We start from the raw sequence: 21,281 nt of genomic DNA on the forward strand, positions 1-21,281 counted from the left end.
AAAGGTGCAAAGGTGCTCTCCACCGGGCAGAGAGAGGTGCCAGGATCAGGGCAGAAACCTGATGCGGACCACGTTTAGGGCTCTGAGTCTGAGAGCCATTTCCCATCCTTTTTCTGAGGCTGAACCTGCTGTCGACACTGCCCAAAACACACTCACAGGACACAGCTAAGAAAGACAGAAAAGTGAGAGGCAAATGGGGATGCTGAGTTTGCATCGTCATGTTCCAACCTGAGTATCACCTGTGCTTTTGTGTTTGTGTGGATCTGTGGGTACGGTACCAAGATCTCTAAGTCAGGTGCATTATTAGGAGATCTGCATATTTACTAAGAAGGGGAAGAGAGAAGAAAAACCGTCTCAGACTCAACAATAAACCTAGGAATGAAAAGATCCAAAGCAAAGGAGCAGTAAGGCTGGAGAAGCTTCGACGGCAGAGCAGGGACTCGAGTCACGAGCACATCACCTCTTCTGATCCACTGATTGATTTGTTTGTTTGTTTGCTTGAGATGAAGTCTTGCTCTGTCCCCCAGGCTGGAGGGCAGTGGCATATTCACGGGTCACTGCAACATCAACCTCCCATTCCGCTGTGCCCAGCTTATTCCATTCTGATGGCTGTGCACACCATTTAAATACTGGCCACAGAGTGTTACTGTTTTATTCGGTATCTGCCGTAAGTGTGCCAAGCCTTGTGTCTGAGGATCCAACAAGTATCACTCAGCAGAAAGGAAGTAAAAGGTAACTAAAACACAACATAAATTATTACCAGAGAGGGGAGCAGAGGACACCGCAAGACCAAGGGTGAAATCTAACCAATGGCAAAGTCACAAGTGAAGTCGAACAGCTCAGCCATGAGACCAGGAGGCTCACTGGGGGCCAGGCATGGTGGCTTATGTCTGTGATCCCTGCACCGTGGGAGGCTGAGGCAGGAGGATCGCTTGAGCCCAGAAGTCGGGAGACCAGCCTGGGCAACACAGTGAGACCCCGTCTCTACAAAAAATACAAACATTAGCCAGGTGGGGTGGCACACACCTGTGGTCCCAGCTACCCAGGAAGCTGAGGCAGGAGGATGGCTTGGCTTGAGCCCAAGAGGTCAAGGCTGCAGTAAGTCAAGATCACACCACTGCACTCCAGCCGAGGCAAGAAAGCAAGACCCTGTCTCAAAAAAAAAAAAAAGATCACTGGGAAGGTGGAGGCCTGAAGGATGAGTAGGCATCAGTCAGGGAAAGGACAGAAGGGAATTTCAGACAGAAAGCAAAGACCTCAAGAACTCTGATGATCCCACACTTACTCGTGAAAATAACCAATCTCTGCCTAGAGGACAGAGGTGGAGAAAGAGGCAGACGGGACTAGAGTGGAATTCCAACAGGCCCTGACCAGCTGCTTCACTGACCACATCCATCGTCTCATCTCATCCTCACCATAAGCCTGAGAGGCAGGCAGGACAGCAGGAAATACAAGATATAGGGCAAAAAGCCTGACAGTACCAGGGCAAGCCCAAGTGTCCTGTCCACCCAATCTGTGGCCACGAGTCTTGATTCTACTTCCATTCTACAAGTGGATCTGGGAGTGCATGCAAATGCAGGAGACAGAAGACATGCACCCCTCTCCCAAAGACTGACACGTCATGGAGGAGAGAGAGATGCAAACAATTCCCAGAGACTGACATATCAGTATCCAGGGAATGAAGATCACCCCAGGCCAGCAGACAGACCCTAGGTAAGCCTGGCAATCTCCCCACCCAATCTCCCCACAGTGCCTCCTTGTAGTCACTTTGCCTGGAGTGCAGGGCGGGCGGGACCTGTGACGTGCTTCTAACCCACAGAATATGGTGAACACAATGGAACAGCTTTCCACTGACTGCGCTGCATTAGGTGGCAAAGTTGATGCGATGTCACTCCTATGACCACGTGATGTTACGTAAGACTTAGTCTACTGAGGCAGAAGACTCTTTGCTGTTTTGAAGGGAGCTGCCACGCTGCAAGGGACTACCTGCCAAGCAAGTACAGGGGGCCTGGGCCTCTAAGGGTCAAGAGGAGACCTCAGGGGACAGTCAACAAGAAAACAAAGACTTCCGTCCCACAATCAGAAAGAGACAACTTCTGTCACAACCTGAAAGAGCCCAAAAGCACACCATTCCCCATTTGACCCTCTGATGAGATCGAAGTCCCACCCAACACCAAGGCTGCAACCTGATGAAACGCTGAGCAGAGGATCCCACTAAGCTGTGCACAGACTTCCAACCCACAGAAACCGTGAGATCATGAATGCGTCATGTGTCAATCTGTTACACAGCAGTAGCAAAGAAACACACTGGCCTGGCATGGCGACTCATGCCTACAATCTCATGCCTACGGGAGGCCAGGGTGGAAGGAACGACTGAGCCCAGGAGCTTGAGACCAGCCTGGGCAACATGGTGAGTCCCTGTCTCTACCTTATTTAAAAAAAAAAAAAAATTTTAAGACCAGAAATACAGCCCCACCCATCATCCCATTTGAAAGAAAAACTTTCGTCCATGCTACTTCCTTCCACGCACAAATAATGACTGGTTGCCAGAAAGGGAGCACAGGTCACTCTTCAGAATGCCAAACGCTCTTTCCAACCTCCCACCAACACACACGATGCCAGCCTCACTGAGACCAAGGCAGCCTCCCAAGCCAGAGTAGGCTCGGAGAGACTCCCAAGACCAAGTTCCTTATAACGGACCTCACAGCTTCAATTACTTCATACTCAATTACTATATTCCAAGTTTTTTATAATGAACAAAATGCTGCTTTCAAGGTTAACGTATGCCACCAACGTCAATCCTCAGAATACTGCATAACAACCCAAAACTTACGGATATATAATCCAAATAAAAAAGAAAATGTAAGTTAAACCTTCAAACGCAAATTTGTGCTGATGATCTAGCAAGGAAGGCCGTGCCCTGCCTGGCCAGGAGCTGCCTCCTTTCTTCCCCAGCAGTGTGCAGGGCCACCCCTGCCCTCTCCTCACCCCTGCCCTCTCCTCACCCCTGTTGGTGCAGTGAGATGAGGACCTCAAGTAAGGGGGTGGCAGCCGGGACTTCCACAATTCAGGGCAATTTCTGGCATTGTTGTTCAGTCAGTAATTTTCCAACAGACCCTCTTGACCATGACAGGCAGAGAAAGGCTGGAGACCTCTTGGATCGCCAGTGGGTTGGAGAGATGGACTAGCTCACAGGTAGGAAAAAAGGCGATGGCCACTCCACTGGAGAACAAAGCCAACAGCATTTAAGCTGGAGGGACAAGAAAATCCCATCACTCTGGCGAGGCAGCTCCTGAGGCTCCACGGCCAAGCTGGGATGTGAAAGACGACAATTCCGTGCCCCTCCCTCATCACCAGGCGGCTGCTGCCTCCCAGAGAGCTCCCTCATGAAAGCCCCGTAACCCACCACACTGCACTGTTTCTATAGCAACCAGAAAGAAAATATAAAGCAACCAGTTTTACATGAAAATTATTCTCTATTAAAATGAAATATTGCAGCCAGGAAAAGAATTCTGATAAAGAACTAGGTAGAAGACATCAGTAACATTAATGCTAATTATTTATTCACTACCCACACGAAAGATAGTTTTTCCTAAAATTTTAAAACAATCTTTTATCGTTCACACTGGAAGTCTGAAAACAGTAACTAGAGCAAGTCAACAACAAACAAAACAATTACAATCAAAATTCTGATCTTTGCTGTAATATCTCCATGAAACACGCAATGCCCTCCCAAGTTTAAAGAGGGATAAGGAACGTGAAAACAACTGATCCAGGCCAGGCGCGGTGGTTCACACCTGTAATTCCAGCACTTTGGGAAGCCGAGGCGGGTGGATCAATTGAGGTCAGGAGTCCAAGATGAGCCTGGCCAACATGGTGAAACCCTGTCTGTACTAAAAAAATTTAAAAATTAGCCAGGCGTGGTGGAGGGCACCTGGAGTCCCAGCTACTCAGGAGGCTGAGGCAGAAGAACTGCTTGAAACTGGGAGGCGGAGGTTGCAGGGAGCAGAGATCACGCCACTGCACTCCAGCCTGAGCAACAGACAGGGTGAAACCCTGTTTCAAAAAAAAAAACAAAGAAAAACAACTGAGCCAAACAATGGGAAAAACACAGAAAATATGCAAATTATGAGAACAAAAATTTTAGCCAATGCCTTCTCACATCAAAATACCAAAACTACAAACCCAATTTCAAGTACAGCAGCCCATTCTCAAAAGACGAAATCAGGCCGGGCGCAGTGGCTCACGCCTGTAATCCCAGAACTTTGGGAGGCTGAGGTGGGAGGATCACGAGGTCAGGAGATCAAGACCATCCTGGCTAACACAGTAAAACCCCGTCTCTACTAAAAATACAAAAATAAAATTAGCCGGGCTCGGGAAGCTGAGGCAGGAGAATGGCATGAACCCAGGAGGCAGAGGTTGCAGTGAGCCGAGATTGCACCACTGCACTCCAGCCTGGGCTACAGAGCGAGACTCTGTCTCAAAAAAAAAAAAAAAAAAAAAAAAAGATGAAATCAAATTCAATGAACCTATCTTTGACATTCCTAAAGCTACCTGCGACTTGTCACAGCCTTAATAACCCGCCACAGTCAGGATGGTCATATGTCCTCTGAAGTCACAGAATCAGAACTCTTAACTAGAAGAATGTTAATGTGTCCTATTACCCTCAGGTTCTTGGGTTGTTCGTAGAACAGCAAAGCAAACTACCTGTTTTGTAACAGTATTATTTACATGTCAACATGAGGAATAAATACAAACCAAAACCTGGCCAAACCAGGAGAGGTGCCTGGACCAGGACAGGCAGACCCAATGCCTACGCTTGCTTCTAACCAGCCTGGGCAGGTGGGCAGGTTACAACACACTCCTGACTCAGCCAGGTGGGGCTCTGCAGCCTGGCGGTTACAGACACCGAGACCTCAAGCCGAGGGACTAGCCTGCCGAAACAGACTTCTCCTCCGTGGTCTTACAACCAACTATTTGGAACATACCCTAGAGGTATACTACACTTCCAGCAGAGATGGGGACCCACCGCCCACCCGAAACCACCTCATCCTCCCCTCACCACACTCTGAATCTGGTTCTCTCTGAGCCACGATGAGGGCTGGGGTGGAGAGGTGTGGAAAAGACACAGTCCTGACTTCAGAGTCCCTCTGGGCAGACTCATCTCACAGTATCACGTTAAGACACAACACACGTTTTATACGCGAGCACAGACTGGAACACGTGACGTGGTAACAACGAACCTCAGAGGTGAAAGGGAAAGTGAGTGGAAGACTGTACCATGAGCATCTACTGATAAAAGCAGACAGAGCAAGAAACACGGAGAAAAGGTTCTCCTTCGGTCTTGTCTGTCCAGTATTTATCATGTGAGAGAATTAGCTAGTTCAATTTGCATCTCAGAAAACAGACACAATAGAAGTGTAGTATAAAAGCGGCACCTTCAAGTCATTTCTCCTTCTTTTTTTTTTTTTTTCTTTTAGAGACCAAGTCTCGGTCTGTCGCCCAGGCTGGAGTGCAGTGGCGCCGTCGTGGCTCACTGAAACCTCCACCTCACATGTTCAATCGTTTCTCCTGCCTCAGCCTCCTGAGTAGCTGGGATGAAAGGCATGGGCCATCACGCCTAATTTTTTTTTTCTTTCCGAGATGGAGTCTCACTCTATCATCCAGGCTGGAACGCAGTGGCGCGATCTCGGCTCACTGCAACCTCCGCCTCCTGGGTTCAACCAATTCTCCTGCCTCAGCCTCCTCAGTAGTTGAGATTACAGTACCTGTCACCACACCCAGCTAATTTTTTGTATTTTTAGAAAAGCCAGAGTTTCACCATGTGGCCCAGGTTGGTCTCGAACTCCTGACCTCAGGTGATCCGCCCGCCTCAGCCTCCCCAAGTGCTGGGATTACAGGCATGAGCCACTGCACCCAGCAGTATTTAACATTTTAATAACAAAAATACTGGAGAGGCCAGGTGCAGTGGCTCACGCCTATAATCCCAGCACTTGGGGAGGCTGAGGCAGTTGGATTACCTGAGGTCAGGAGTTCGAGACCAGCCTGGCCAACATGGTTAAACCCCGCCTCTACCAAAAATACAAAAATCAGCTGGGTATGGTGCTGGGCACCTGTAATCCCAGCTACTCAGGAGGCTAAGGCAGAAGAACTGCTTGAATGCAGGAGGCGGAGGCTGCAGTGAGCCAAGATCACGCCACTGCACTCCAGCCTGGGAACAGAGCAAGACTCCATCTGAAAAAAATAATAAAAAATAAAAAAATAAAACCTAATATTTGTTTCTGGGTATGTATTCTTTCTATCCCAATTTATTGTGGCTTCAAAAGAAGCTCAAAAAATCAAAAAAGAAAAAGAAAACAATGGCGTAATGAGAGGAGCACTTAATAAACTGAAATCTTATTTCACACTTTCAGGAACAGTTCCCACCACTGTTGTCAGGGCACAGCGACAGTGGCCCAGCTGCCTCGCCAGCAGCACACACAGGCCTCTGGGGCCAGCATGGCAACACTCCCAGTGCCTCCAATGACCCACTTTTCACATCCAGGGGCCAGGAAACAGAAATGCACATAGGACTATCACCCTAACAAAAAAGAAGGAAAGCCAAATTGGGGTTGGTTTTTTTGTTTTTGTTTTTTCAATGTCCTTCAAATCTATGTAAGACATCTTCTTCTACACAACTCATAGGAAAAAAAGATCCTTCTGAGGTTAAGCAACCCAACGCCTCCATACCACAACTGAACATTCTCCCGCAGCCCACCTGGTAACTCATTACGTTCCAAAGAGAATGGGTCTCAGGTCTCAAGGACCCACTGCCCCCCCAAAAACGCAACCTGGACATCCTGCTGACATAAGCAACTGAGCAGCATACGAACGTGTCCCTTTCATCCCTGCTGCCCCCAACAGTCACCCCCTAGTGTGAGGCTGCCTGTGGAGGCCACGTCCTCTCCTCCAGCAGCTGGCTATGCACAGTTCTCCGGCACAATCATCACCTGCACCACTGAAGCGAGCAGCAGCTTCTGCCCGTGATATTTCTCATTAGGACTTTCCACAACTCTTGAGGCTAAATGCAAATTCCTTATTCCCATGACTAACATCAAAGAACCACACCACAAAAGACTGAAACTGGGATTATTCCTAAATTTCTCAAGGACGAGGTAATCTGGAGGTTAAACATGCCCGAACTGAGCTGTCCTCACTTGGGCCCTCCAGACCTTTCACTTGTTGGGTGCGTAAATAATGACCTAACGTTTTTTCTTTCCCGAGATGGTCTCACTCTGTCACCGGGGCTAGAGTGCAGTGGCATGATTTCAGCTCACTGCAACCTCAACCTTCAGGCCTCAAGAGCCACAACTGTGGTACCTGTGTGAGTAGTGGGTCCTCCTGTCCCATCAGCAGCAAGTCATGCCACCACCCACCCCACAACCCAACCCAGTCCCTGAAGATTCAGGTGACAGTTAACTGACTTCAAGAGAGTGCAGCATCACTAGAAAAACATTAATCACGGCCGGATGCAGTAGGGAGACTCCAACTCAAACAAAAACAAAAAAAAGAAAAAAGAAACACTAATTACAAGGAAAGTTTGCCTCCTAGATAAAACACGTGACCTGATATAAAAAATATCTAGGCCTGGCATGGTGGCTCACGCCTGCAATCCCAGCACTTTGGGAGGCCAAGGCAGGCAGATCATCTGAGGTCAGGAGTTCGAGACCAGCCTGGCCAACACAGAGAAACCCCATCTCTGCTAAAAATACAAAAAAATTAGCTGGGTGTGGTGGCGTATGCCTATAATCCCAGCTACTCGGGAGGCTAAGGCAGAAGAATCACTTGAACCCAGGAGGTGGAGGTTGCAGTGAGCTGAGATCATGCCACTGCACTCCAGCCTGGGCAACGAGAATGAAACTCCGTCTCAAAAAAAATAATAATAAATTAAATTAAATTTTAAAAAGGCCAGGCGCGGTGGCTCACACCTGTAATCCCAGCACTTTGGGAGGACGAGGGGGCAGATCACGAGGTCAGGAGATTGAGATCATCTTGGCTAACCCAGTGAAACCCCATCTCTACTAAAAATACAAAAAATTAGCAGGCCGTGGTGGCGGGCACCTGTAGTCCCAGCTCCTCGGGAGGCTGAGGCAGGAGAATGGCATGAATCCAGGAGGCAGAGCTTGCAATGAGCCAAGATCATGCCACTGCACTCCAACGTGGGTGACAGAGCAAGACTCCGTCTCAAAAAAAAAAAAAAACATTAATCCGGGCATGGTGCCAGGCACCTGTAGTCCCAGTTACTCACGAGGCTGAGGCAGGAGAATGACTTTAACCCAGGAGGCAGAGGTTGCAGTGACCCGAGATCGCACCACTGCACTCCAGCCTGGGTGACAGAGCGAGACTCCGTCTCAAAAAAAAAAAAAAAAAAGTAAGGTGGCAGGCCAGGCTCACGCCTGTAATCCCAGCACTTTGGGAGGCTGAGGTGGGCAGATCACCAGCCTATCCAACATAGCAAAACCCTGTCTCTATTAAAAAATACAAAAATTTAGCCGGGCGTGGTGGCGCACTCCTCTGATTCCAGCTACTCCGGAGGCTGAGGCAAGAGAATTCTTGAACCCAGGAGGCAGAGGTTGCAGGGAGCCGAGATCGTGTCATTGCACTCCAGCCTGGGCAATAGAGCAAGACTCCATCTCAAATTAAAAAAAGGAGAAGGAAAAAAAAAGGAAGGAAGGGCCAAGCTGTGCTGTCTGATCTCAGGCCCTGAGAGCTGTTTTGTGCCCACTGGCACAGTAGTCAGTGCACTAGTGAAACCCCAGAGTGAAGGTCACCCAGGCCCTTATGGATCTCAATGGCAAATCCAGTGCAGTCTAACAATCAAGAAGGAAACTGATTGTCTACAATCTTGACACTGCATTGTGGCAGTGTCAAATTGTAAAACAATCTCCCTCAAGGTAACCCCGGAAAAAAGTAAAATGTTGGCTGGGCACGGTGGCTCATGTATGTAATCCCAGCACTTTGGGAGGCCGAGAGGAGTGGATCACGAGGTCAGGAGTTCAAGACCAGCCTGGCCAACATGGTGAAACCCCATCTATACTAAAAATAAAAAATTAGCCGGGCGTGGTGGCGGGTGCCCGTAATCTCAACGACTCGAGAGGCTGAGGCAAAAGAATCACTTGAACCCCAGGGGGCGGAGGTTGCAGTGAACTGAGATCGTGACACTGCACTCCAGCCTGGGCGACAGAAACAGACTCCATCTTAAAAAAAAAAAAAAAAGACAGTAAAATGTTCTCATGTGAGGGAAGGGCTGGTTAAGAAAAGGACTCAGCCAGACTCTGGAGGGCTTATGTAAAAATAAGCACAAAGAAAGAAAGTGTGCCACACAGGGCCTCCCCTACCCGGAAGCAACTTCCTTTAAGAGCCCTGGACCTGAGTACATGCAGGGCAATGAGGCGTGTCCAGAACACCGACTTCTGCTCCCCATTCATCTCTGCATCTGCAATTACGCTGAAATGTAATTTAGGGCGCTGACAAACACTGTGGCCGGAGACAGCCACCCAACAAACCAAAGGCCCGGTGCTGCTGCCCCACACACAGACAGACCACAGAGGCTCATACCCAGAGGGAGGCTGCACACCACTCACTTGAGGCAACTCTCCAACATTCACATGAGCTCATAAGCCTGGCACAGGTTTAACACATTAAATGTTTCTTGCATAAAATATTAAGCATCAGCCGGGCGCGGTGGTTCACGCCTGTAATCCCAGCACTTTGAGAGGCTGAGGCAGGTGGATCACAAGGTCAGGAGATCGAGACCATCCTGGCTAACACGGTGAAACCTCGCCCCTACTAAAAATACAAAAAATTAGCCGGGCGTGGTGGTGGGCGCCTGTAGTCCCAGCTACTTGAGAGGCTGAGGCAGGAGAATCACCTGAACCCAGGAGGCGGAGGTTGCAATGAGCCGAGATCAAGTCACAGCATTCCAGCCTGGGTGACAGAGGCAAGACTCCGTCTCAAAAAAAGAGAAAAAAATTCTAACTTTTAAGATTTCCAACCAAATATTAATTAGGTATCTATTAATATGTGCGTAGAAGTAGAAGATATAAAACAAGTCCAAGATGAGCCTAACCGTGTACCTGGGCAATAGAATCCCTCTTCTTCTATGCTGCTTCTAGCAGCAGGCTTCAACCTCCAAAATCTCTACCCCCTTCTATGTGGACCCAAAACTACTATCTTGGTCCACACTTTACACTGTCCTGACAAAATATCTGAGGGCAAATACCAGAGCTGCTGAGCTGAGCAGAGCCAGCAGGTACCCATCTAACACAAGGCTCTGCCCCTCAAGACTTCCCCAAATAGCCATTTCCTTTCCTCAACTGAGATGCCCACATCTCCCTCCAGAATGTGGGCAAATGACACCAGCAACATCCACATCTGTCAAATGTCTCCAGGGCAGAGAATGGAGTATGACATACAGTAGGCACAAAGTAAACAGCACCCAGCTTCTGTTCCACCGCCCCATTCCCCATTCCTGCTTTCTTTTCTGTCTCCTTTGCTCTATGCTTTCACGACGCCACTCTCCTAACTAATGTTTGCCCCATTCCCCTCACTAGGAATCAATTCGTCTTCTCTTTTTCCAAGTCTTTTTAATGAATACCTGCTAACAAACACCATTAAGTCTTCACAATTTGCCTACACAGTCTGCTTTCTAAGTCCCCTCCCTGTTTCAAGATTCTCCAGGTTCTCTTGTAAGGATCTTCTTAAGACTGCACATGATGTCTTGTACCTGTAATCCCAGCACTTTGGGAGGCTGAGACAGGAGGACAACTTGAGGCCAGGAGTTCGAGATCAGCCTAAGTAACATAGTGAAACTCCGTTTCTACAAAGAATTTTTAAAAATTAGCCTGGTGTAGTGGCGCATGCCTGTAGTTCTAGCCACTCATGAAGCTGAGGTAGGAGGATCACTTGAGCCCAGGAGCTCAAGGCTGCAGTGAGCTATGGTCACGCCACTGTATCCACCCTGAGTGACACAGCAAGACCTTATCTCAAAAAAAGAACAGTTTAGGCACCACAGTGCTGCCAAGTCAGTGCTTTCATCTAGCCCATCCACCACCTGCAAACTCTGACACATCATCTTCCGCCTCAAAAAAAGTCAGCAGACGAAATTCAGGTCTATCATTGCAAACTCTATACAATCCAACTCTAATCATGCTTCCAGTTTCATCTGCTACCATCTTCTTTGACGGGCTTCATGTTCAGACAGGTTTGGCTGACATTCTCACGTTACATGCGGCCTTCCCAGCCTTTGTCCACAGCCTTCCCGCAGTCTAAGATGCCCTTACTCTGATTCTGCAGTTACATTCCACTGATTCTTTTTTTAAAACAGAAACATAACTTACAGTTAAAAAAAAAAAAAAATAGCACTTCTTCCGTTAAATCTCCCAGGTCACAGAGCCTTTCTCTCCTCCGATCTGTTATCTCTCTTTTCATAAAAACCAATACTTAATGCAAGCTTTAGTCAACTGAATGCATCTTTCTCCCAGATCTTAGAGCAGGAGGCCACAGCGCTGCACACAGTGAACAACCAATGAACATCTGTGGAGGAAATCAGTGAAACGTCAGAAAAAGCAGAGTTTGTCTGGTTTTAGAAGTCCCTTCCATAAAACATGGCGCTCCTTCCGGCTAAATGAAGACACAGAGCTCTTCTCCCACCATACAGCGCACCGCACCCCATCTGGAAAAGCAGTCAGGTGAGCCACAAGTCAGCCACACAGTGCTTTGCAAACATGCCAAATGTGCGAATGGTCACAAAGACATAAAAAAAAAAACACACACACTGCCCTCATGAAAACTGCCAAGGTCATGAAAAACGGGAAACACTGAGAAACGGTTACAGACGAGATTAAGGAGACATGATAACTAAACACAGTGTGGGATCCTGGATGGCATCGGGGGACAGCAGGGAACATTATTGGAAAAACCTCCAGCTTGCTCATCCCTGGAACCTGTGAATGCCTTAGGTTACATGGAAAAGGGAATTAAGGTTACTAATCAGCAGAGAGGGAGATGACCCTGCAGTGTTCGGGCGGGCCCAATGTAAACACGAGGATCCAAAAGGGGGAGAGGGGCCAGGCACAGCAGCTCCAGCACTGTGGGGGGCTGAGGCGGGAGGACTGATTGAGCCCAGGAGGTTGAGGCTGCAGTGAGCCTTGATTGTGCTACTGCACTCCAGCCTGGGCAACAGAGCTGAGACTCTCTCTCCAAAAAAGGGGGGTGGGCAGCAGAGGAACCAAAGAGATGCCACGAAGCTGGCTTTGAAGACTGAGGAAAGCACTGCAGGCCGAATGCCAAATGCAGGCAGCCTCTGGAACACGGAAAAGCCAAGAACACAGATTCCCCCCTGGAGCCTCCAGAAGGAACCAGCCCGACCTACCTAGATTTTAGCCCAGGCAGATCACGTTAGGTTTCTAATCAACAGAACTATAAAACAATAAATCTAAGGGTACGGTGGTTAGTTATAGCAGCACTAGAAAAGCAACACAGGCAACACTGACACAAGTCCCAGCACTTCTCCAACGTCTGAGAGCTGTTGTCCTTCTCTCTTCCTCACCCTCCATCTGCCTTCGCTCACCCCCTGAACCCATGTATTTACGGGCTTAGAAGAAAGCTATTAAGGAAAAGGTATAGGTTAAGTTCTAAGACAGATTTTCTCCTCAACTCTCTAAAACTTCACTGTACCATTAGCTTCTACTAAATGTCCTTTTTAACAAGAGTCAGTTTCAATATCATCTTCTTTTAAAGGCCAGTCATCCAATGAGAACCCAAGTTTAGCAGAATCAGATCTAATCACTTTGCCAAAGAAAAATAAAGTATGAATGTAAATCTCATTAAGGCTACATATGCTTAACATTACCTAAACTGTAAGTGCAAGCGCATACCACTTTTCTGAGTTTCATACTAAAAGATGCAGGATACAATTCAAAGATACCTCTTGTGTCAGGGGAAAAATTCCTATGAGAAAATGTTTTGGCCAGGTGCAGTGGCTCACGCCTGTAATCCCAGCACTTTGGGAGGCTGAGGCAGGTGGATCACCTGAGGTTGGGAGTTCGAGACCAGCCTGACCAACATGGAGAAACCCCGTCTCTACTAAAGATACAAAATTAGCCGGGAGTGATGACTTATGCCTGTAATCCCAGCTACTCGGGAGGCTGAAGCAGGAGAATCGCCTGAACCCAGGAGGTGGAGGTTGCGGTGAGTCGAGATCACGCCTGGGTAACAAGAGGGAAACTCCGTCTCAATAAAAAAAAAAGAAAAGAAAAGAAAAAGAAAATGTTTTGAGTGTTAGCATATTTAATATATTAAGCTCTAAAGAACTTCAAATTTCAGATAGACTATTCTCAAAGTAACAAAAATATCTATGTATGTAATTTAAATAAATTAGGAGCCAAACATACAATTCTAGAGAAGAAAAAATTCGCAAAGTCTAAAAATTCCTTGAAATCCGAATCAACTGTGGGGTTGTGGAATACTAACACGGCAAGTTCTCAAAAATCCAAATCAACTGTGGGGTGGTGGAATACTAACACTGCAAGTTCTCAAGGCGCTCTTTGGCCTCCTGAAAGCTGGATTTCTTCTTTGTCACCATCGGAAAAGGCAAAGGTTATTTATGCTCTGCACACCCTTTAATCAGCCAGACATCTTAGTCAAAATCATTTTTAAAAACTTAATTCTTTCAAGAGTGGTGCTCTGGGGTTTTTTTGGTTTTCTACTTTTATTTCCTGTTTTGCAAGATGTAAAACCACATCTAGAAACATGGTGGATACTAACAAAGCTTGATTTCTTAAGAGAAAAATAAGGTCCTTCACTGCTTCTTACCTTCTCTATTTTAGATACGTTTAAACAGTATAGCCATAATGATTTCAAGTTTACATCATCATCCAGAATTAAATCAAAGTCTTCTTTGATTGTGCCAGATATAAATGCAGTGGTAAGCTAATCCTAACTCTAGTAAAACCTCAGGAACCAAGCAGCCTACGCAATCTTCCCTTTACTTGGAAATACTGCATTCTTTATCCTAAGACGTTAACATCCTAAGTCTAAAAAGTGCCATAGGGAGGAGAAGAAGGGCAACTATCAATGTACCACAAAAAGAGGTTTATTTGCTAATTTTACATGAAAAATAACCTCTGATATCAGAAAGTTATTAAGCATTTACAAATAACATTTCAATTTCAGCCATTCTTAAAAATCACACTTCTTAGAGTTAAGTAACGAGGGGGAAAGTTTTATGAATTTTAACATGACAGAAGAAATTTTCATATAAGTTACAAAAATGTTTTGTTGAGAAAAAGCCAACATTTGCCGGGCGCGGTGGCTCACGCCTGTAATCCCAGCACTTTGGGAGGCCGAGGCGGGGGGATCACAAGGTCAGGAGATCGAGACCACGGTGAAACCCCGTCTCTACTAAAAATACAAAAAATTAGCCGGGCGCGGTTGTGGGCGCCTGTAGTCCCAGCTACTCGGGAGGCTGAGGCAGGAGAATGGCGTGAACCCGGGAGGCGGAGCTTGCAGCGAGCCGAGATCGCGCCACTGCACTCCAGCCTGGGCGACAGAGCGAGGCTCCGTCTCAAAAAAAAAAAAAAAAAAAGGCCGGGCACGGTGGCTCAAGCCTGTAATCCCAGCACTTTGGGAGGCCGGGCGGATCACGAGGTCAGGAGATCGAGACCATCCTGGCTAACACAGTGAAACCCCGTCTCTACTAAAAATACAAAAAAAAAATAAGCCGGGCGAGGTGGCGGGTGCCTGTAGTCCCAGCTGCTCGGGAGGCTGAGGCAGGAGAATTGCGCGAACCCGGGAGGCGGAGCTTGCAGTGAGCGGAGATCTGGCCACTGCACTCCAGCCTGGGCGACAGAGCCAGACTCCGTCTCAAAAAAAAAAAAAAAAAAAGAAAAAGCCAACATTTTCAAATAATGAGCAGGTACACACTGGTTGTTTTACAAACGGAAAAAAGAGCCCCTACAGATTTCCAGTATAATAAATAATTCACTGCACAGATGCGAAGGACAGGCCTGGAAACAGTTCTCACCCTCCACCAGCCACGAGGACGCTGTAACTGAGACAGCAGCACCCAGACACCTGCCTCAACCTTGAACTCCAAGAGAAAGAGAGAAAGCAGGTGTGGGGAAGCCCAGAAGACTGGGTTTTTGGTCAACAGGATTCAGTCCTTTAGGACCCTGAAAAATCTTAGCCATACAAACAGGATAGGTTCCTTTTATTTCCACACCGAAAACTCTCTTAACCCTTTCTTCACAGAGCCAGCTTTAGAACTGTGGGGTTTCTGGCCGGGCGCAGTGCTCACGCCTGTAATCCCAGTACTTTGGAAGGTCGACACAGGTGGATCACCTGAGATCAGGAGTTCGAGACCAGCCTGACCAATATGGTGAAACCCCGTCCCTACTAAACAAACAAACAAAAAAATACAAAAATTAACTGGGCTTGGTGATATGTGCCTGTAGTCTCAGCTACTCGAGAGGCTGAGGCAGGAAAATCGCCTGAATCCAGGAGGCAGAGGTTGCAGTGAGCCAAGATCGCACCACTGCACTCCAGCCTGGGTGACAGAGACTCTGTCTCAAAACAAAACAAAACAAAACTATACCGTGGGGTTTCTTAGACCTAGAATAGTGTCTGAATGTTTTCAACCACAACCAACCAGTTCCCCTCCACCAAATACCCTTGCCCCTTACTGTAAACCCAAAAAGCTAAAACAAGTCTCAAGCTCCCAAATATACCCATAGTCTTTAAAAAGCAAAGTTTTGCCAATTACCTAACAGTTTCATTTAAAACGAAACTTTGAAAACCTAAACATATGGGAAAGTCAATAAGGCACACTTCCATTTCGTTGTATTTCCCTCCAAAGGGATTACTTTTTCTTCATTAAAATGCTAAAACTTTCACATGACTGCACCTGTTCAGTTACATGTGACCAGAGGGTACTCAAAGCCACAAATGAAACACCTAATTCTCATAAGCAGCAGCAGCAAATGACACTCAGTCCAGACTGATTTCAACTCATCCTTTATAACAACTGAAACCGGCCGGGCGCGGTGGCTCACGCCTGTAATCCCAGCACTTTGGGAGGCCAAGATGGGCGGATCACGAGGTCAGGAGATCGAGACCATCCTGGCTAACATGGTGAAACCCCGTCTCTACTAAAAAATACAAAAAACTAGCCGGGCGAGGTGGCGGGCGCCTATAGTCCCAGCTACTTGGGAGGCTGAGGCAGGAGAATGGCGTGAACCCGGGAGGCGGAGCTTGCAGTGAGCTGAGATCCGGCCACTGCACTCCAGCCTGGGTGACAGAGCGAGACTCCGTCTCAAAAAAAAAAAAAAAAAAACAACTGAAACCTTGATGGAAACGATGAGGAAATCCGAATAAAAACTGCCTCTGTCCTTCTACTTTGGCCTAAAAACAGCAGTCTTACTAAAAGTGCTTTCACAGAAATGCACTTTCACAGAAAGCACTTTCTTCCCACAAAGACAACCCTCCGTTTAATTATGTTTCTTTATCTCTTGTTCTGTCTCCATTTTGAAAACTGTGTTCCCACCTTTATCTAAGTTACAAAAGCAAACTTATAATGAAAACAAATGGGGACCGAGCACAGTGGCTCATGCCTATAATCCCAACACTTTAGGAGACTGAGGTAAGCCCAGAAGGCTGCGGCCTACGCAACATAGGAAGACCCCATTTCCACAAAAAGTAAAAATAAACTAGCTGGGCATGGTGGCACATCCTGTGGTCCCAGCTACTCAGGAGTCTGAGGTGGGAGGATTGCTTCAGCCCAGGGAGTCAAGACTGCAGGGAGTCAAGGCTGAAGGGAGCTGTGTTCACGCAACTGGCCACTGCACTCCAGCCTGAGCAACACAGTGAGATCCTGCCTCAAAAAAAAAAAGAGGACTTACTAAAGGAAGTGATATTAAACTAAGACACAAAGGCTGAGTGGGAGCTATCTTGGAGTTTGCAGGGGATCTGCATGGGAGGCAACGAGAGGTATGTCAAGGTCATGCCACAAACCATGGCACGTGGCCCAGCTGAGGAAGAGAAAGGCCAATGTAGCCAGAAGGACTGGAAGCTTGGGTCAGGGGTCAAGAATGGGGCATGGAATCAGAGTTAGGCCACAATCACTACTGTTATCATAAAAATAACATTTGAGGCCAGGCATGGTGGCTCACGCCTATAATCCAAGCACTCTGGGAGGCCGAGGCAGGTGGATCACTTGAGGTCAGGAGTTTGAAACCACCATGACCAACATGGTGAAACTCCAGTCTCTACTAAAAATACAAAACAATTAGCCATGCGTGGTGGGAGGCACCTGTAATCCCAGCTACTTGGGAGGCTGAGGCAAGAGAATTGCTTAAACCCAGGAGGTGGAGGCTGCAGTGAGCCAAGATGACGCCACTGCACTCCAGCCCGAGCAATGGGCGACAAAGCAAGACTCCATCTCAAAAAAAAAAAAAAAGAAAAAAAAATTCCAAATTAAGAGAACACATAGTGAAAACATTTCAATATTTCAAGACAATAACTTTTAATTCTTTGAATTCATTCCATTTTGCTATAAAGTTTATCCAACGAGCCACACTGAATTCCCACAGAGCACTGACTACACAGCAGTCATAAACTGACACAGCATGCCGTCAGACAAGGAATGCACCATCATTTTCACCTCTTAACTACAACTACCTTGCTATTAAGAGACACTCATCCATTACACTTACCATTTGAGGATGAAGGGACTTACACAGGGTAATGGACACATCAAAACACTTATTTTGGCAACAAAATGCAGATTATTTTCTGAACCAGCATTTACTGATACTCTCTAATTATGTTATTTAATTGATGATGGGCTCACTGCCCATATGCAAAATAACTCTCCTCTTATATTTGATGAAGCATAACCTTTCTATGTCAAATCTACCTTAAAAGGCACAAAGAGGCTAGGCACGGTGGCTCATGGCTGTAATCACAGCACTTTGGAAGGCCAAGGTGGATGGATCACAAGGTCAGGAGTTCAGGACCAGCCTGGCCAACATGGTGAAACCCCGTCTCTACTAAAAATACAAAAATTAGCCAGGTGTGGCGGTGGGCGCCTGTAATCTCAGCTACTCAGGAGGCTGAGGCAGACAATTGCTTGAACCCGGGAGGTGGAGGTTGCAATGAGCCAAGATAGCGCCACCACACTCCAGCCTGGGCAACAGAGCAAAACTCTAAAAAAATAAAAATAAAATAAAATAAAAAGGGGCACAAAAACTTCTTGGAAAAATATTCTCCAATACAAACAGCATAGTTTCGTTAACTCTATTTATAGGGACTTCTACTTGTCACGGTATCAACACTGTAATTACAGCTAACATGGCGGCCACTTAGCAGCAGCAGCCCATCTGGGTGGGTGTGATGAAAGGCATTGCTGGTATGGGGTGACCAGCATGGCCGGTCGAGAGAAAAGCATCTGACGGTGGCAATGCAAGTTAGAAGGCTGACACAAATTAGAGCTGCAAAAGAGGAACTCAGGTTTTAAAGGTGACACCTTTAAAAACGAACTTCTGGTAAATTGTGTTATGTATATTTTACCACAGTAAAAATAAAACAGAAGAAAAAGCTGCTGAAAGTTTCAAGTTTGGGTCAAATTTAGCAATATCTTGTAGGGAGGGAACTTTTCAACAAACTCAAGAGGCATCACAAAGAACAGAGAAAACGTCATAGCAACTTGGTCTTTGTTCCCTCCCATCCCATTCCATTCAGATGGCCAGCCTATCAAATGAGATCCTGCTCTTCGGGGAGAAACTACAGAAAGAGGAGAACAACAGCTGAATGGAGGGTGGGGGAGGCCACGCCAACTATACGAGGTCACAATGAAGGCTGAGCAAGACATCCGCCCCCCACCTTTTTTTTTCTAGTTTAACTACTGTTGCAGAGTAAAATCAGAGGACTTCTGTAATCATTCCCTAACAGAACTCGAAGTCTTCCAGGGCAGCCAATACTCACCAAGAGAAATCAAGGTCTCAGAAAAACCAAAAAAACAGTCTCAGGGTCTCTGATTTTGAACTATCCACGTTATGACATAGACTAGGTCTGCACACAACAAAAACAGTAACTGTTTCGATGGCACTTTTTCCACAAGTAATATCATCTTGTATGTTTGGCTGAGTAAGTGTCAACATCCCAAAAACGATCAAAAGATTCTCTAAGTTTGGCAGTTCAACCACTGTGCACACTTTTATTTCTCATTTCAAGCGTTAAGGATATTGCTCAAATGACTGCATAAAACTCTCTCCTCGTATAAGAAAGCCTGAAATCTAATTTCTCTACCAAAAACCCTGTTCTTGCAAATGGATACAAAACTACTTATAACCTACAAAAACCATGAATCCCAAGCATGTTACATCTTAACTGTGTAGAAGGAAAACACTTTTAAAGCATAGGGAACCGTGAGACCAGCTTCATCTTCCCAAGCCTCTTCCAAAACTTCTTGGAAGCTGGTATACAAGACTAACCTTCCAAAAACACAACAGAACAGAAAATCTTAACGGGGCACTGCGAAAAGAGCAGGCATCGAGAAACATCAAGACTACCCCCTCCAACCTTCCCAAACGACACAAATACAACAGTTAACAGTACAATCCCTCTTTGAGAGGGGACTGAATCAATGTGGCAGGGCCAACCCTACACACACACACACACACACACACGCACGCGCGCGCGCACACACATACACCACACACACAGCTACCGCCCTGCCAGGGGATGATGAAATGAGGAACGGAAATTAACATTTCAGGCAACGTCTCACATTGTTCCTTGAGGCCAAGGGCTGCTGTTGCAGCCGCCACCGCCACCGCTTTCCTCCCAGCCACCCCCCTCCACCGGCCCGCCTACCCTCCCCCTAACACCCCCCACACGGCTGCCCGCATTCCTGCCCCTCCTCGGCCTACGCGCGCCTCCTGCAACCCCGACGCCCCCAGGTCCCCAGTTCGCCCGCCCCCTCCGGCTCGGAGCCCGAGAGCCGCCTGCTCTCATTTCAAAACAGCGATAATAATAGGGACGCTGAGAATAACAACTACGACCAGCACCGGGAAGGCGCCCCTCTCGCGGGTCAGAGGTCGGCGCCTCCGCTCCGCAGCACCCGGCGCCCCCTGGCAGCCCCCTCCCGGCAGCCTCAGGTCCCCAAGACCTCCAGGCCCGCCCCGGAGCCCCCCGTCCGCCTCTCACCGCCGCCTCGGGCCCCCGAGGCCCGCCCCGGAGTCCCCCGGCCGCCTCTCACGGCCGTCCCGGGCCCCCGGGCCCCCCAGGCCCGCTCCGGAGCCCCCAGTCGCCCCCTCACCGCCGCCGCGGGCCCCCGGCCACCCAGGCCCGCCCGGAGCCCCCGTCCGCCCCTTACGGCCGCCTCGGGCCGCCGGACCCCTCTCACGGCCGCCCCGACCTCCCAGGCCCGCCCCGGAGCCCCCTATTGGCCCCTCACGGCCACCCCGGGCCCCCAAAGACCCCCGGCCGTCCCGAACCCGGACACGCAGGTCCGCCCCGGGTCCCATTATTGGCCCCTCAGGACGGCCCCGGGCCCCGAAAGACCCCCGCCCACCCGGCTCCGGCCCCCAGGCCTGCCCCGAGGCCCGCGGCGCAGCTCCGCCACCGGGGAAGGCCTGCAGGCCGCAAGGCCGCGCAAGTACCCCGTGCCCGCCCCGACCACCGCCCCCAGGCCAGCGGCGCCTCTCACCGGGCTCCGAGGGCTGCGCGGCTCCGCGGCGGCTCAGCGGCGGGGCGCGGGCGCTGCCCATGCAGCCCGCGGCCGCGTTTCCCGGGCCGCGCGGCCCGAGCGGGAAGGCGGCGGCGGCGGCGGCGCGGGCTCGGGCCCGGCAGACCTGCGAGGGCCGGCGGGAAGCGAGCCCGCCCCTCGGGCGCGCCCACGGTTAGGGCGAGCGCCGCGGCTCCCGGTGCGGACGCTACTGAAGGGGCGTCTGGCCGCGGGCTCGGCGGCGGCGCCTCCCCGGCTGAGGCCCTCGGTCCATCGCGCACCGTCTCAGGGCGGCCTCTGGCTCCAGGACCCAGCGGCGGCTGCGGCGGGCGCCGGCCGCATGAGACGCTCCCGCCCATTGGCCCGCCGTATCCGCCACCGCCATTGGCCCGCCCCGGCCGGCCGCAGGGGCTGCGCACGTCACAGCATCGGGAGTTAGTGCGCTAATGGAGTGAAGGGGAGAGGCGGGATTGACAGCCTCTGTGGCGGCCCGGAGGCGGGACTAGGAGGACGTCAC

General features: G+C 48.9%; 1 protein-coding gene across 19 annotated transcripts in view; it reads right to left on the reverse strand.

The window, feature by feature from the left end:
- ANKRD11 (ankyrin repeat domain containing 11) overlaps positions 1-21,063 on the reverse strand; it is a 232,400-nt gene extending 211,337 nt beyond the window's left edge. For all 19 annotated transcript variants that reach the window (XM_074028025.1, XM_045382571.3, XM_074028033.1 and 16 more), the window contains exon 1: positions 20,747-21,063. The gene's annotated coding sequence lies outside the window, so the exon portion shown is untranslated. The remainder of the gene's footprint in view (positions 1-20,746) is intronic.
- Between the last annotated feature and the right edge of the window lie 218 nt (positions 21,064-21,281).

The sequence above is a fragment of the Macaca fascicularis genome, chromosome 20 (assembly GCF_037993035.2).
Source record: "Macaca fascicularis isolate 582-1 chromosome 20, T2T-MFA8v1.1".
Lineage (NCBI taxonomy): Eukaryota > Metazoa > Chordata > Mammalia > Primates > Cercopithecidae > Macaca > Macaca fascicularis.